The sequence below is a fragment of the Hipposideros armiger genome, unplaced genomic scaffold (assembly GCF_001890085.2).
Source record: "Hipposideros armiger isolate ML-2016 unplaced genomic scaffold, ASM189008v1 scaffold_265, whole genome shotgun sequence".
In the NCBI taxonomy this organism is placed as follows: Eukaryota; Metazoa; Chordata; class Mammalia; order Chiroptera; family Hipposideridae; genus Hipposideros; species Hipposideros armiger.
In genome coordinates this window covers 52,995-68,472 of record NW_017731615.1, presented here as the reverse complement: position 1 = coordinate 68,472, position 15,478 = coordinate 52,995, and the positions used below count along the sequence as shown (strand labels likewise).

Sequence of the window (15,478 nt, the reverse complement as noted above, 5' to 3'; positions counted from 1 at the left end):
AAAAAAACATATACAGTAATTGCTCCACATAAACTTAATAGAAAAGCTAACAAAGTACCACTGGTTGAAAGTGTACATAGAAACTTTGGAATCCACCGTCCTACGAGTAATAGCTTTTTCAAGAGACCATGTGAGCTGAAGCTATCGTGGCACAGATCATTATTTCCTCCCTCTTTGTATCATCATGATAGTTACTGCATTGAGGCACAAAAGATTCTTATTGTAAGCCAAACCATTTCAATTGCCACAATGCCACTCACAGAGTGAATGACACTCTGCTGCATCCTCCTCAATCTATTACAACAAAGATCTATCATTCCTAACAGGTGTGAATTTAATTAATGGCACGTGTGTCGCCAGCAGATTTCAAACAAGTTTTGAGACTACTTTTATGTTATAAATTAATTATCAAGTTAGAATAGACACTGTGACCCTGTCAAACTGAAAAGCTAGGTAAAAAGGAAATAGGCATAAGAAAGGCTGCTTTAAACCTCTCTATTAAAGTTGACATCATTAAATATTCTAAGAATAACTGATCTAGAATCAGATCTTCTTTCTGTAGCCACCCCATTATTCCTGAATCAGCTAAGTAGTAGACATTCCCATTTACCTGGTATTCGCAATAAACCTGAAAAAAATCTCTATAACTTCTACTCTGTTCCTGGGCTCCAAAACTAAAAGAGTTTTAAATATAATCGAACATCAAGGTTCAGGAATACATGTCTAAAAAAAATAAGGCTAGAGAGTACAGCCATGAATATACAACCTCATTTCATGAATTTTAAGAAATATTTAAATGTAGAGTAAAGTAAATAAACAAAGCAGTTTTATAAAAACAAGCCTTTCTCTACATATTGAGAAGACACTCAAAGGTATAAGAACCTTAAAAAGTAGAAAAGGATAGCCAGTGCAAATTTTACAGTTTCACTTTCTCACCATCCACTCTCACTCTCGTATTCCTTCTTTTCTTTCTGAAACCAAGATCCTTTCTTATGAGAAATCAGATGCAAGAAAGGAGTTACATCCACTATTCCTCTTTCAGGTGAACTTTAAGTGGCTGGGTGAGACAATGTAGTTCCACCAATTAATAGTACCCAGGAAAGGTTTAGAAAACCCTACTTGTTTACCTAGAAGAAAAAAAGAAGGATTTAGAGAGAAGGTAGTAAGTAAAGATGGAATAATAAAATGAGTCAAAACCCAAGTACCAATCTGGACAGCCAAAAGGCAATATTATAATACTGTATCTAAAAGTGGAAAGGAGGGGTATGTAGAATATTAGAGAAGGGAGCAGAAAGTAAGACCATAAAGAAACTTCTTCAGTGTTTTTACAATTCTGCACCTATCGCTCTTAATATTAAAATTCCATTTATCTTCACATACTCTCCCCTTTTATACCAGCTTGGAATCCTACTACACCATCCCAGACACCCACCCATCTCAGAGCTGAAAGCCATTCAGGTTTATTTTTCTTAAAATCCAATCTCTTTCCCAATGAAAAATTGCCACTTTCTTTTCCAACTCATCCTTTCCCCAATCAAGACTCTCACTGTCTCATGTGGGTGGTTTCCATTAGGAAAAGAACCTGATACAAGTAAACCACATTGAGAACTTAAGCTTTGGAGACAATATAGTATTTTTTAAATGGGAGGATGTATAAGAGATATTTTGGAGCAGGGGTGATATCTTGGATTCTTACCTACTCTGGGGCTAACATTTTCTTCATTTAATCATTCAGAAAATATTTATTGAGTAACTAAAAGTAGAGATACACTTGGCATCCTGCTTCTGAATACTTGCCAATTTATAACGTAGAGTTTAACAGTAAAAAGTGAAAGGAAGGCTAGAAAAAAAATAGGCAATAATAGGACTTTAGGTAAGGATGATAAATACTTGCTTTATATACCGTTACTCCAACAACCCATACACCACCACTCCTGGCCTCCAGCCCACCTTATAACTGCTTTAGCATCACTCATTGGTCACTAACAGATCACAATTTTTCCTGCTGAAACCAAGTATGGACTCAGAATTTTTTAAACATTATGTTCCAGGTAACCAGCTGTGATTTAAGATGAAAACTACGCGTTATCTCTGAGTTAAAAGCATCTGGGAAAGAAAAATATATAAAGATGACAGAAGGAACCACTATACTCAGTCTAGAAAAATAACAAAAGTAGCAGTTACATTATGAGTCATGCAGTACTGTGCAGATACTTGACAAATATTATATTTCACCGAATCCCTACAACAATCCTATGTGGCAAATACTACCTCCATTTTACAGTTGAGGCTATCCCCAGCCTCCTCTCTGCTCTCTGCTTATCTAAATTCCCTTCTTCAAAACCATCTCTCCATAGTCATGCCTTCTTCTAATCTCCTCTAGCATCTGACAATAAACGTTATCCTGTATGATTATCTTTCTATGCCTCTATCCTGCCTCCCCAACTAAATACCACATTTGTATTCCCCTCACTTAGTATAGCTGGTGCTCAAAAACTTATGTTTATGCAATGGCCAAAACAATTTTGTAAGCAGCTAAACAGTCAAAAGTAAATAGATATTTTTAAAAACCTGCATACCCTATATTTGGTCATCCAGGCATTTTTAGTGCAGTAAAATATTATTAGAAGCAATTCGCCACTTACCAGCTGTGGCCTTGGGCGAGTTGTCTTCATATGACACATGAGTCTTCCTATGTCATGTTTTATATGAAGTAGTTGAAAATCAGAAAACTAAGTTAATCTGCCCAAAGTTAAGCAGCTAGTATCAAAAGCAGTAAGGATTTGAATCTAGGCCTGTTTTATCCTAAGTGTCATATTCTTTCCACATACATATCCAAAGAAGCAGGAGATAGCAGGTCATGCCAACATATATGAGATCAGAAGATAACACAGTTAGAAGGTTAGCTAATATAGAAACAGATTTCCCTTCTACTGCTTGATGATGCCCAGACAAGTTGCCTGAAATGATTTAACAGTACTCTGATGCACCAAGTTATTCTGCAATTAATGTGAATCATCTTTTAAGTCCATGAAAAGGTCTTCACTAGGGTTACCAGCTGTAAAATCGCAGTTGATTATTTTGGGTTATTTTGATATATCTTTTAACTAAATTTTTGTACTCCCCAATTTTTGCTTATATAGTGCCATTTCTAGCCTTCGTATCAAATTTGCATAACATATAAGACTGGTTTTCTTCTTTTAGTCCACCTGGGTTCTAAAAATCTCAAATTCAGTTTTAAGCAGAAATAATGAGCTGCAAATACAAGAGATTCAGGAGCTGGGATCTGAAACATACTAGCGATACATATCCACAATGCAGTGACCAAAAAATCGTATTTAGTGGCAAGTTAGCAAAACAAAAGTGACATACTAGAATGAGAACAAGATATCACAGTCATATGACGAGGGCTTAACACCAAACTACACTTCTTACAATAACTAAAATGCCTGTTAATGTGTCTGTTGTGAAGCAACAAAAAAGTCTAAACATATAAAATATTATGACAAAATTATGACTGCCAGCATTAAAAGACCCAATTAAGAACATAAACAGAATATAAGAGAGAAAAATAAATAGATGTACAGCCAAAGACAAAACACTGGCTTCAGTGTGACCTTTATATCAGTGTGGTAAAAAGAATTACATAAGTTCAATTTGTTTTAAGAGGAAAGGAAAAGATACAAAGCATAAAAATGAAAAACTATTTTAAGACTACTGAATATATTGATCTAACATAAAAAATGCTATAATAAAAAGATACAGCTGTGGAATAATAAACATAAATTATAATGAAAAGTATAAAATTCAAGATTTACAAATACTCAGGGGCCAGCTCCTTTCCATAAACACTTTGTACATACAATAAAAGCCTTCCTACATTACCCATTCAGTTATTTTAGTGGTTTGGGGGCTTACATAATAGCCCATATATCAGAGTATATAGATAAAAAATAAGAGAAAAGGAGCAATAAAAACAGAGTCACTGATCTGTGACCCCACCATAAATTGGAGACTGTCCAGAAAGGTAATTAAACTTTGCAATGTTAGATAGTTTTGTGCTTTTGGTTACAAGGCTACCATTACAGTACTTCTAGAATATTAACTACTTTAAAAATTTCATTCTATGCCATTCAACATTTTAGGCAATTAACTTGTGTGATAGCTGTAACCCTAAGAAATACTAAATATAAATTACATTTCTGTAAAAATGAATTTTATTTTAAAAGCTCAATGAACGCTCTCAACTTAAGAGAATTCTTTCCCTTCACTCGCTCATTCAACATATTTACTGAGCATCTACTATATACCAAGCCCAAGGTTTAGAACTAGGGACACAATCAATGGCAAAGAAAATCAGCCACAGTATCTTACCTCACAAAACATAAAGTCTATGGGGGAAACATACACTAACTATTGGGTCATCGGGAAAATCATGATGTATTTTTCTATGTTTTTCAATGCAAAAATGCGTCATGACTTTCCCGACGACCCCATACACAATCACTAGACAAATGTAAACTTGCAACCAAAACAAATCCTACAAAGGAGAGCACAGCATCTGGCCTCATCACAGGGGTCTTTGGTACAAAGGAAAACTTCATTCTTCAAAGAATAACCCCACAAACTTGACAGTTTATTAAAGTTTGACTTTTATATAGTATTGACTTCTTTAAAATCAAGGCACAGAGGGCCGACCAACTGGCTCAGTTGGTTAAGAGCTCACTCAAGAGTTGTGAGCTCTGAGCAACAGCTGTTTGATTCCTGGCCCGAGCTGAGCTGCTGCTGAGCTGCCAACAGGTGGCAGGATGGCTCCGCTAAAAAAAAAAAAAATCAAGGCACAGATATTGAAAATATTATTCCTGAAGAGAGAAAAAAATGTCATTGTTTCTCTAAAAAAAAGAAAACTTTAACTGGGTATTACTCAATACCTGAAAAAGATCCTCAAAAATATAACTTATGCTGTAAAGCTCCTAGAAGAAAACATAGGCAGTAAACTCTGACATTGCTCTTAGTAATATTTCTTGGGATGTATCTCCTTCAGCAAGGGAAACGAAAGAATAAACAAATGGAATATCAAACTAAAAAGTTTCTGCACACAAAGGAAACCATCAACAAAATGAAAAGACAACATGAGAAGACATACAGATGGCCAACAGACATATGAAAATATGTTCAAGGTCACTAATCATCAGAGAAATGCAAATTAAACCACAAAGAAATATCACTTCACATCTGTCAGAATAACCATCATTAATTAATCAACAAACAAGTGTTGGCAAGAATGTGGAGAAAAGGGAACCCTGGTGCACTGTTGGTGGGATTGCAAATTGGTGCAGCTACTATGGAAAACAGTATGGAGGGTTTACTGTTATGGAGGGTCCTCAAAAAATCTAAAATATAACTACCTTGGCTCAAATAAACTCTTATAAAAATTAAAAAAGAAAAACAGAACTGCCTTATGACTCAACAATTCTATTGCTGGGTATTTATCTGAAGAAATCCAAACCACTAATTCAAAAAGATATATGCACCCCTATGTTCAATGCAGCATTATTTACAATAGCCAAGATATGGAAGCAACCAAAGTATCCAAAATAGACAAATGGATAAAGAAGGTGTAGTGCATCTATACAATGGACTATTACTCGGCCATAAAAAACAATGAACTCTTACCATTTGTGACAACATGAATGGACCTAGAGGGTATTATGCTAAGTGAAATAAATCAGACAGAGAAAGACAAATACCATACAATCTCAGTTACATGTGGAATCTAAAAAACAAAATAAACAAACAAAACAGAAGCAGACTCATACATAAAGAGAACAAATTGATGGTTGCCAGAGGAGAGGGGGGTTGAAGGGCTGGGTGAAAAAGGTGAAGGAATTAAGAAACACAAATTGGGGGTCCGCCGAGTGGCTCATTGGTTAAGAGTTGGCTTGGGAGCAGCAGGGCTGTCAGTTCAATTCCCACATGGGCCCGTGACACTGAGCCCGAGCTGACCTGCCGCTGAGCTGCCAACAGGTAGCAGGATGGCTCAGCTGGTGAAAGCATGTGCTCATAACAACAGATTGCCTCTTCAATGGTGGGCTACGCCCACCCACAACTAAAACTGAACTCAGCACCTTGACAGGAAGGCTCAGTGGATAGAGGGTGCACTCTTAACAACAAGGTTGCCAGGTTTGACTCCCTCATGGGATGGTGGATACACCCACTCGCAATTAAGATTGTAACACAGCACCTTGAACTTAGAGGCCACGAACTGCCAACATGCAGGCCAGCTAGTGACTGGCGCCCTCCACAACTAAGACTGAAGAACAACAACTTGGCTGGTCCCCCTCCCCAGTTCCCCAACAGTGTTCCCCTCCCCCAATTCCCCAATTTTGAAGAAAAAAAAATACAAATTGGCAGTTATAAAATAGTCAGAGGGATGTAAAATGCAACATAGGGAATATAGTCAATAATATTGTTAATAACTACATTTAGTGCCAGGTGGGTAGTAGACTTTCCTGAAGGATCAATTCATAAATTATATAAATGTCTAAACCACTATGCTATACACCTGAAAACCTAGTATAATATTGAATGTTAAGTGCTATTGAAAAATAAAAAAATTTTTAAATGCCACATGCTAAAAAAGCTAAGTAAAATTTGATTAAAAAATCAGCTTTTAAAACAAATACCCGAAGATCTGGAATACTATTGAATGTCAACAGTTTTTAAACATATGTACTCTTATCTCTAGCCTTCAAAGAAGTAATCAATGGACATTAAGTATGAAGACAGTATTTTGCATAAAAAAATAAAAAGCTTAATTAGGTTTATCTTTACACATGTTTGCAATTACTTGGACTTACACCAATGTCAACTAGTTCACGTCTTTAAGACTTCCTCTGTATATACATGGCTAACATTTTTGAGAACACTATCACTACTGAAAAAAATTTTTAATTAGAATCTCCAAACAGCAAAGAGCTAAACTTGTCAAAGTCTCATGAAAGATATTATGCAAATATTAAGAGATTATTTACTACTCCTGACAACATAAAATATATACTCTAAAGTTAAAAAAATAACTTCAGCAGTCTCAACTCCATGTGCATAGCATCTGATCTCATATGTTTACTTTCTGGAATGTCAATTTATGGGGGACTTTATTATGCAAAAATGACTATAGTTACTTGTGTTTAATATTTAATTAATTAAAATAGTATGCTTTTAAACTGTTTTTATAAGCTATGTCCATGTTATAAATCTTGTTAGTTTGTATATAATTTCTATATTTACTATAAAAACAAAACAATTACTTCCTTTATTCATGTTCGGCTAACTCATTACAGATTAAATTCCCCTAAACAATTTTCTCCAACTATAAAGGTAGTGAAATTAAGTTGCGTAGAACACTTAAAACTACATTTACAAATCAAATAAGTCTGATTTTCTCAAACCTTCCAAAGCCTTCACAGGGTAGCCTTACAATCTACCAAATTCAGTCTAAAAACCTAAGCAATTCTTGTAAATGTAATAAACCCAACTAATAAGAGGAATAAATCCAATTATCTTGAATGCTCCAACACTGTTTATAAACGTAACCAAATTATTTTACATCTTTCAAATTAAAATCCTCCTATGTGTAGTATAACGGGGAACTGGGAAAAACCTTCATTCCTGGAGATTTTGTGGGATAAAGCTGTCATTCCAGCCTGAATGGATGACCTCCACACTCTTATGTAAATGAAAAATAAGCTATCTTGTTTAAGCTACCATTGTGTTGTGTTTTCTTTCACTCATAATCAAACATAATCCTAGTTAATACATCATGTATGTTTAATATCTATTAAACATTCCAAATTAAAATGACAAAGCTAACATGTTAGATTTTTTAATGTTTGATTTTCTTAAATGTTTCAAACACCTTTTAAAAAAGAATACAAACATATAGTACCACAATGATTATAAAACTTTTTTTCCAAACTTAAAAAAAAACGTTAAAACTACTGGATTTTATTTGTTTCATAACTAAAAGTAGTATGTTTACCAAGACAGGGTCACAGAACCTAGGGGCTTCTTCCAGGAGAGTTCTACCTGGCTAGCATGTTAAATGTTTGTTTGTGTTTGTTTCTTTGTTTTATAGTACTGGGATTTTTCAAGCCCATGACTTTTCTTGCAACCCAATATATCACACATTCCTTCAATTTTTTAAGTACTCTCTTAAGGCAACTTTTAAGCCTGGTTTAAGTTAGTGGTATTCTGTACCTTATAGAGGATCCAACTAATCTCTTTATTGAGTGATCAGATTCTGCTTTCTTATGTTATCTGGCTCAATGCCACAATGCTACATTCATTTTACTGACAAGGAAGCTGCAACAGACAAATTAGTTTGTAGTTTATTGTTGTTGCTTTTACAAAATAACCAACAATAGATATGATATAAATTATGGCTATAAACGGAACCTTACATGTCCACCAATATTTATTACTTACTTGAGTTTCAGGGCTGGCTACTTACACAGCTTTATTTACCATAAAAGGTTAAAGGTAATCTTTTCAAAGGGTGAGCACATATTTTAGTAAGGCCAAGAAACAGTCCGCATTTCAATGGCTAGCAATAAATTAAAGAGCAAAACGAGAACATAAATGTCACAATAGTAAAAATGCCAACACTGTGGGGGTTTTTGAAAATGAATATGTTTAAATGAAGTTGGAAAGTGTAAATGCAAGTATCTCACAGTGATTGCAGTTTGTCTATTCCTTGGAGGAACTTAAGTTTAAGGGGGGAAAATCACCGACAAGCAATAGCAAAATAAGAGATTAAGGGAATGTGATGAATCCAGTTTTTGTCTCCTTATTGACTTCCATAACCACAGGACTAAGGTAAGCATAAGCGTAAAGAAGCAAAGAAGTATAAAGAACTGATTCTATCACTCTTAATCTTTCACTGTATTGTCCACCCATTTTATATTGGGTGATTAAAAGTGCTTTCACTATATCACTTCAGACTATGCCTAGAAATAATGTTCAAATCTGGGCAACCTCATTTATTTGGGATACTGACAAAGTGTAGACAGAAGAACACCCAAATCTGTAGAAAATTGTTATAAGAATTTATTAGAGTTTATTTAAGCCAAACAGAGAATACGCCTAGAAGCAAGATCTCAACAGATTGAGGGAAATGCTTCCTAAAATGACAGATTGTACTTTCTTTTATGCATTTGGAATTAAGGAGAGAAGATTACATGAAAGTGAGAGACAGCTAGGTGGGGACTGAATTACAGGACAATTAACAAGATTATATGCTCCACTGAGGGTGGTTACACTTTCTAGGGGTCTGAAAAGAGGCATTTCAAAGGCGTGTTAACCTAGATGCACAGAAACAATGGACAGAGCTGGCTTAAGGCAAAGATAAACCTTTCACTAAAGAAACTACATGTCTGGAGCTTGACTACCCACCATGATGTGTCCAGTTAGGAATTTATGATCAGATCACCCGGTGAGGTTACTTTCAGTTAGATTTATTACAGTGCCATTATTGTCTGCGAAAATGACTCACGGTCAGGAAGACAACCAGAATGGTAAGTGTACTCAAAATTGCATTACATGAGAAAAAGCTGAGGGCTGGAAGTTGTTTAGCTAAGAAAAAGTGTCACGCTGTGGTCATGGTATACAAATATTTCACAGGTTATCAAAGGAAAGAGAATTAGATTCAGTGTTTCTCATGAGGGCAGAGCTACTAAAAGCATGTGAAAGCCTAAGAAGGCAGATTTTTGTTCAAAATAATAGCAATAAATAGAGCTATCACGAAACAGCAAAATCTCCCTCACTGTAGGTGTTTAGGCAGAAGCCAGATCATCACTTATCACATATCTGTGGATTCCATAACTTTATAATTCCGCAAACTGAGTGTTTCACACACAGCCAAAGATGCGGAGCAGCACCCACTTTCCCCAATGCTCCAAATTCATTGATAATTACCATTTATAACTAGCAATGCCTCACTTCCACCGAGGTTCTTAATGATTTACAGCAAAACTGAAATAAACCTAAAATTGCCCATCCATGTCTATGTATTAATAAGTTAAAAGTAGAAGAGGCATATAACATACAGCTCACATATAAATACAGATTACATATAAATAATTGCCACAATTATGTGTCAGAGGTGAATAAGCCACTTTGATAAACATCACTATTATCTTTTCCTCTGGGTAATTGTCTTATACACATATGCATTGTGGGTTATGGAATATCTGGATTCTGGCCTATCATCCTAGGCAAACTTTGTTAATTTTTTATATTACCTTCCTTATCTATGAGACCTACTAATGAATTTAATCAAATCTAGATAATCTCACATTATTTCTCCCTTCCTGCTTTCATCAATTCTTCCGTGCATACATGGAACATAACAGGGCCCGGGCTGAGTCAGTTGTGTGCAGGCTGATGCATGGACCCTGACCCTGGACATAACAAACCTTGACTCCAGAGCCTACTGCGCAGGTACCGGGCTCTGGTGACGTAAGCTCTTTACGTAAACATAATTCACAGCTGCGGGAGGGAGCATGCCACTTCCGTGCGCTCTCCTCCCCCCAAACCTCTATATAATGGTTGCTATTGCTAAATAAAGCGGGCTAGCTAGTTCCTCCTCATGTCGGCTCCGCGTACTTTCTTTTCCCTGGGCATCTCACCACTGAAAGCCCTCCAGCAGCCCCCCAGCAGCCCCCCCCCCGGCGATGACACTTGGCCGTAGTTCGGCAGGATGGCGAGGTGAGTGCCCATTCCAACAGAACACAACTTAGCAGTGACTGTGTGTACACACAGGAAGGCAAGAAGATGACAATCTAGAAGCCAGATTTCCTCTTGTGTCAAATCCTACATTGGTTACTTGAAACACCTGTGTCTGAAGGAGCAGGGGCCAGCTAGTTACTATAATCCAGCTCTGTCTTTGCTGATTATCTGTCATTTGCTCCTCCGGTTCACCCTGTCCACTGAGCACAGAAGGTCAGAAAGAGGAAGGAGAGGCAGGTCGGGGTATTTAATTTCCCTGCTTTCTCTCTGTGGGGTGGTCTTGGGCTGCTTGGGTCCCTCCGCAGGGTGTCAATGCTCCTCCCCAGGCAGACCTCACTACAGAATTGTCTCCTTCCAGGTTTGGGTATATTCTCTCTCCTCACATCTCCAGGCCTAAAGGTAGTAATTGCTCAACTGTTACTCAACAGCTACTATCCTTTCTTTTGTGGTTTCCCTACACTTCTTCCACATCTTTGTAAATAGTCCCTGTCCTATAATTCTGAACATGCCATGTGTTTCTGTTGTAAAGTGACCCCAGGAAATAGTTCCTTGAAAGGAGATTAAGATTATTCTAGAAACCCAGGAATAATCTCCATAGTGGGAGGAAAAGGGACCACATTTGGCATTTAGCATTATTAAGACTCACAGTGACACAAATTAGATGAAGGGCAAGGCTGTGAGATCCAGCAGTGTGACAGGTAATTCTATGTCAATTTGAAGGGGCAAAGAGTTATTTGGCTTTTTAAAGTATTCTGGGTGTGTCTATAAGGGTGTTTCTGGAAGACATTACCATTTGAATCAACAGACTGAATAAAGCAGGTTGTCCTCCCCAATGTGGTGGGCCTCATCCAATCCAATGAAGGCCTGAATAAACAAAAAGGCAGAATAAGGGAGGACAGTCTGACTGACTATTTTCAAGCTGGGACATCAATCCTCTCCTACCTTCAGACTCAGACTGGAATTTACACCATCTGCTCTCCTGGGTCTCCAGCTTGCTGACTGCAGATGTTGGATTTCTCAGCTCCCATTATCAGTAAAACAGTTCCTTATTATCTAGCTAGCTATAGCTAGATAGCAATCTATCTCTCTAGCTAGCTATCTCTCCTACTGGTTTTGTTTTTCTGAAGAACTCAGATGAATATAAGGGGCTGTGGCAGTCAATTGCTATGAAAACATGGTGGACTCATCTGACTTCTTAATGCCCTAGAGAGTATGTAGGAAGAAAAAATAAAAAGGGAAAGCTATGAACATAACTTTGCTTTCAGCCATAAAAGAGAAATAGGAACAGGGTTTATCCCCATAACCCCTCAACACACAGACGTGAAAAAGCTAGGCAACTGGACAAAGCATATCAAACTACATTTTCAGACATGGACAACAGGCAGGAGGACCATGATCTCTGGGGAAGGGACACAAGGAGACAAGTGCTATGACTGCCCCGCTTACTGCCCGACAGGCAGTTTCCAGGATGCAGCACAGGGAAGGGGAATCCAAACAAAGCCCAGTAACCTTAATGAGCTGGAAAACAGAATCAGGATTAGAAGAAAAGGCAGTGAGAATTTATGGGGCAGAGTATCAGAGGAGGGAGCGACAGAGAGAGAGGACTCTAGAGACCTGAGAGATGACCTGTGCAGTTTGCACATGAGTGGCAGAAAATGCCCTGCCACTGGGGAAAGAATCAAAGGAGAGTTCAGGAAGATGGCACATGGCTGGGAATAGTTTTTATGTTCCTGCCAGCCAGGGAGGAAAGATCTTACAATATAGGGTAGAGTCCGCAGAAAGGTAGGGCCTAGTACTGGGGGAAATTAGCCCTCAGCTAAGGCTGATCAGGACCCACCCAAAGTTTAAAGGTAAGCCTCAGAAGAATCAAACTGATTCCAAGTCACTGAGCTGCATATGACTGGAATTGACAAACTTTTTCTGTAAAGGACCCTGATAGTAAATATTTTAGGCTTTTATATACGGATGGACCTCTTGAACTGGGCAGTGTGTGTCAAGGTACTCTTAACAATTGCAGCGAAACAAAATCATATTAAATTATATAAAAAAACAAGTACTTGGGGAGACCTTGCTGACTATCTTCCTAAAGCCATTCCCATTTATTATATAAATAAATTAAGGCTTGGAGAGTTTAAGTTAATTTTCCCAAAGTAAACACAGGTAATAATATAAGTTAGTCAGGATTTGACTGCAAGTCTCTCAGACTCTAAATCTCATGATAACCACTATATCTTGCTGCTTCCACTGTCCTATCTTTTGCTCTTCCAGTCTAACACATAAATGTCATCACAGCATGCTAGCATCTTAATTAATGCATTCTCTGTTGCTATTGACTACATGTAATAATGATGAAAGGAAGTTAACATTTATTGAGAACCTTTACATTTATTATCTCACTTATTTTTCATATTGCCTTCGAAGATGTGGAACTTGCCCACGAGTACACAGAAATCAATGGTGCCATCAGAATTGAAGGTTGGGTCAGTCTGACTCCAAAGCCCAAGATCTTTCCACCATATCACACTGTCTTAATATCAGCACAAATCACAGGCCTCAGAGTGGTCCAAAGAAAAGGAGTACAAGAAAACCTACATCCCCAACCACAGAAAGGGAAGAGGGAAGCCGGGAACAGCTGTTAGTTTGGAAAGAAGGGAAAAGCATAACTGAGAAGTATGACATGTTCCCTTTGCTCTATGGCACACATCATTTCCCCATTTCCGTTAAGGTCCAATTGATTTCTGTCAATTTCATGGAGCCATTCTCTACCTCTCCAGCCCTCTACCTTGCCCTCTCTGGTCTCCTATATTATATATCATTTAAACCAATTATGTGATAGCATAAAATACATTATACTGCTATTTCTGAGTGTTTATTAATCAGGATCCAAGAAGCTTAAGGACAACTTTTGTATTTTATAGTCTATCTTCCAACATGACTGCAGTTTCTGTGTTGATGATCATCATATTCAGTATTATATTTGGAAAAATTATTTACAAGTTTTTCAAAAACAGATTATCAACTTCAGGCACCTTAATGCGAGTATAGTAAACAAAATAAATGAAAAGACCTAGTTCAAATCTCTACAGGACCTGTTTACAAAGTGCCACATCTAAAATAATATTTCCATACTTTAGACACAAACTACTTCACTTATAAAGCGCTCACTTCCACATCACTCTTAAAAAGGAAGAAAAAAAATGACGTCAGTAATTTCCTGAAATCCATAAGCAATTACTAAACTACAAACCAAGAATTGTGACTTCTGGTTAAAGAACTTTCCATTAGACCAGCAGTTCTTCAAATATATTCTCTGGTCCTCCGGAGATCCCCAAGAACCTTTCAAGTGACCCAAGAGGGTAAAACTATTTTCGTAAAAATACTAAGATATCATTTGTCTTTTCACTGGATTGACTTTTGCTTTGAGGCAAGTCCAAAAGCAATAATAGGTAAACATGCCGGCACCTGAGCACAAATCAAGACAGTGGCACCAAACTGTACTACTTAGTCATCATCATATTCTTCCCCCACCAGGCATGACAGCTAAAATAAATGCCAGTTTCACTGAAGAATGTCCTGGATGAAATAGTAAAAATCATTTAATTTATTAAACCTTGACCCTTGAGTACATGTCTTTTTAACATTCTGTGTGACAAAATGGAAAGTACTCATAAAGCACCTCTGCTGCACGCTAAATTACAATGACCATTTCAAGGGAAAGCACTCGTGTAATTGTTTGCGTTGTAAACTAAACTAGATGTATTTTTCATGGAACACCATTTTTACTTGACAAATTGACAGACAAATGAAGGCTCTTCAGATTTGAGGATCTGGCATAGAAAATGAAATGAGTCTGTCACTACAAAAAACACAATTAACAATACTTGTTATCTCTAACAAAATTAAAGCTTTCAAGTAAAATTAGAATTTTTGGAAAACCTGTATCTAGCCACCATGAGTTTGACACTTTCCCAATACTTAAAGAATTATCTGATAAGATCAGTAATAACACTGTATTAACAAATGGATTTTTTTATATTATATAATGTGTAAATATTTGGAAGACCAGCATAATTCAATGAAATATTTTCTAAATGACCAATACACGATGTTACAAAATCCAATTCAAAGTCTAAGATAGACCAACTATTTTAATGAAAAGTTCTATAAAAAAACTATGAAAAGTTCACTGATACGGTCTCAGATTCTACACTGCAACTATTTAGTTTCTTTAAGAAACTACCACTTGTCAAATTTTGGTGTAGCATCAAAGATGAAAATCCACACTTATTTGAAATGACTATTAAAATATCCTTTCCTTTTTCAACTACATGTCTGTGTGAGGCTGGAATTTCCTCACATACTTCAGCCAAAACAACACATTGCAACAGACTGAATGCAAATGTAGGTATGAAAATCTAACAGTCTTCTAGTAAGCTAAGACACTGAAATCATTTACAAAAGTTTAAAACAATGCTACTCTTCTCACTAATGTTTTACTTCAGAAAATAGTTACTTTTTATTAAAATGTTATATACAATAACAAGTTTATGAGTTTGTTGTTACTTTTAATAAATAAGGCTTTTTTAAATTTTTCCATTTTAATTTCTAACTTGGTAAATATCAATAAATGTAATGTACATTTACAACAGCTGTTTGGGGTCGGCCGAGTGGCTCAGTTGGTTAAGAGCTC

At 36.7% G+C, this 15,478-nt stretch overlaps 1 protein-coding gene across 4 annotated transcripts in view; it reads right to left on the bottom strand.

Annotated features, from left to right (window-relative positions):
- NUBPL (NUBP iron-sulfur cluster assembly factor, mitochondrial) overlaps positions 1 to 15,478 on the bottom strand; it is a 195,752-nt gene that overhangs the window by 128,212 nt on the left and 52,062 nt on the right. The window contains exon 1 of one of the 4 annotated variants that reach the window (XM_019656762.1): positions 11,579 to 11,597. The exons of 2 other annotated variants lie outside the window; for them this stretch is intronic. The gene's annotated coding sequence lies outside the window, so the exon portion shown is untranslated. Of the gene's footprint in view, positions 1 to 936; positions 1,059 to 11,578; positions 11,598 to 15,478 lie in introns of those variants that run through there. One more of the 4 variants, XM_019656761.1, reaches the window with a different exon arrangement.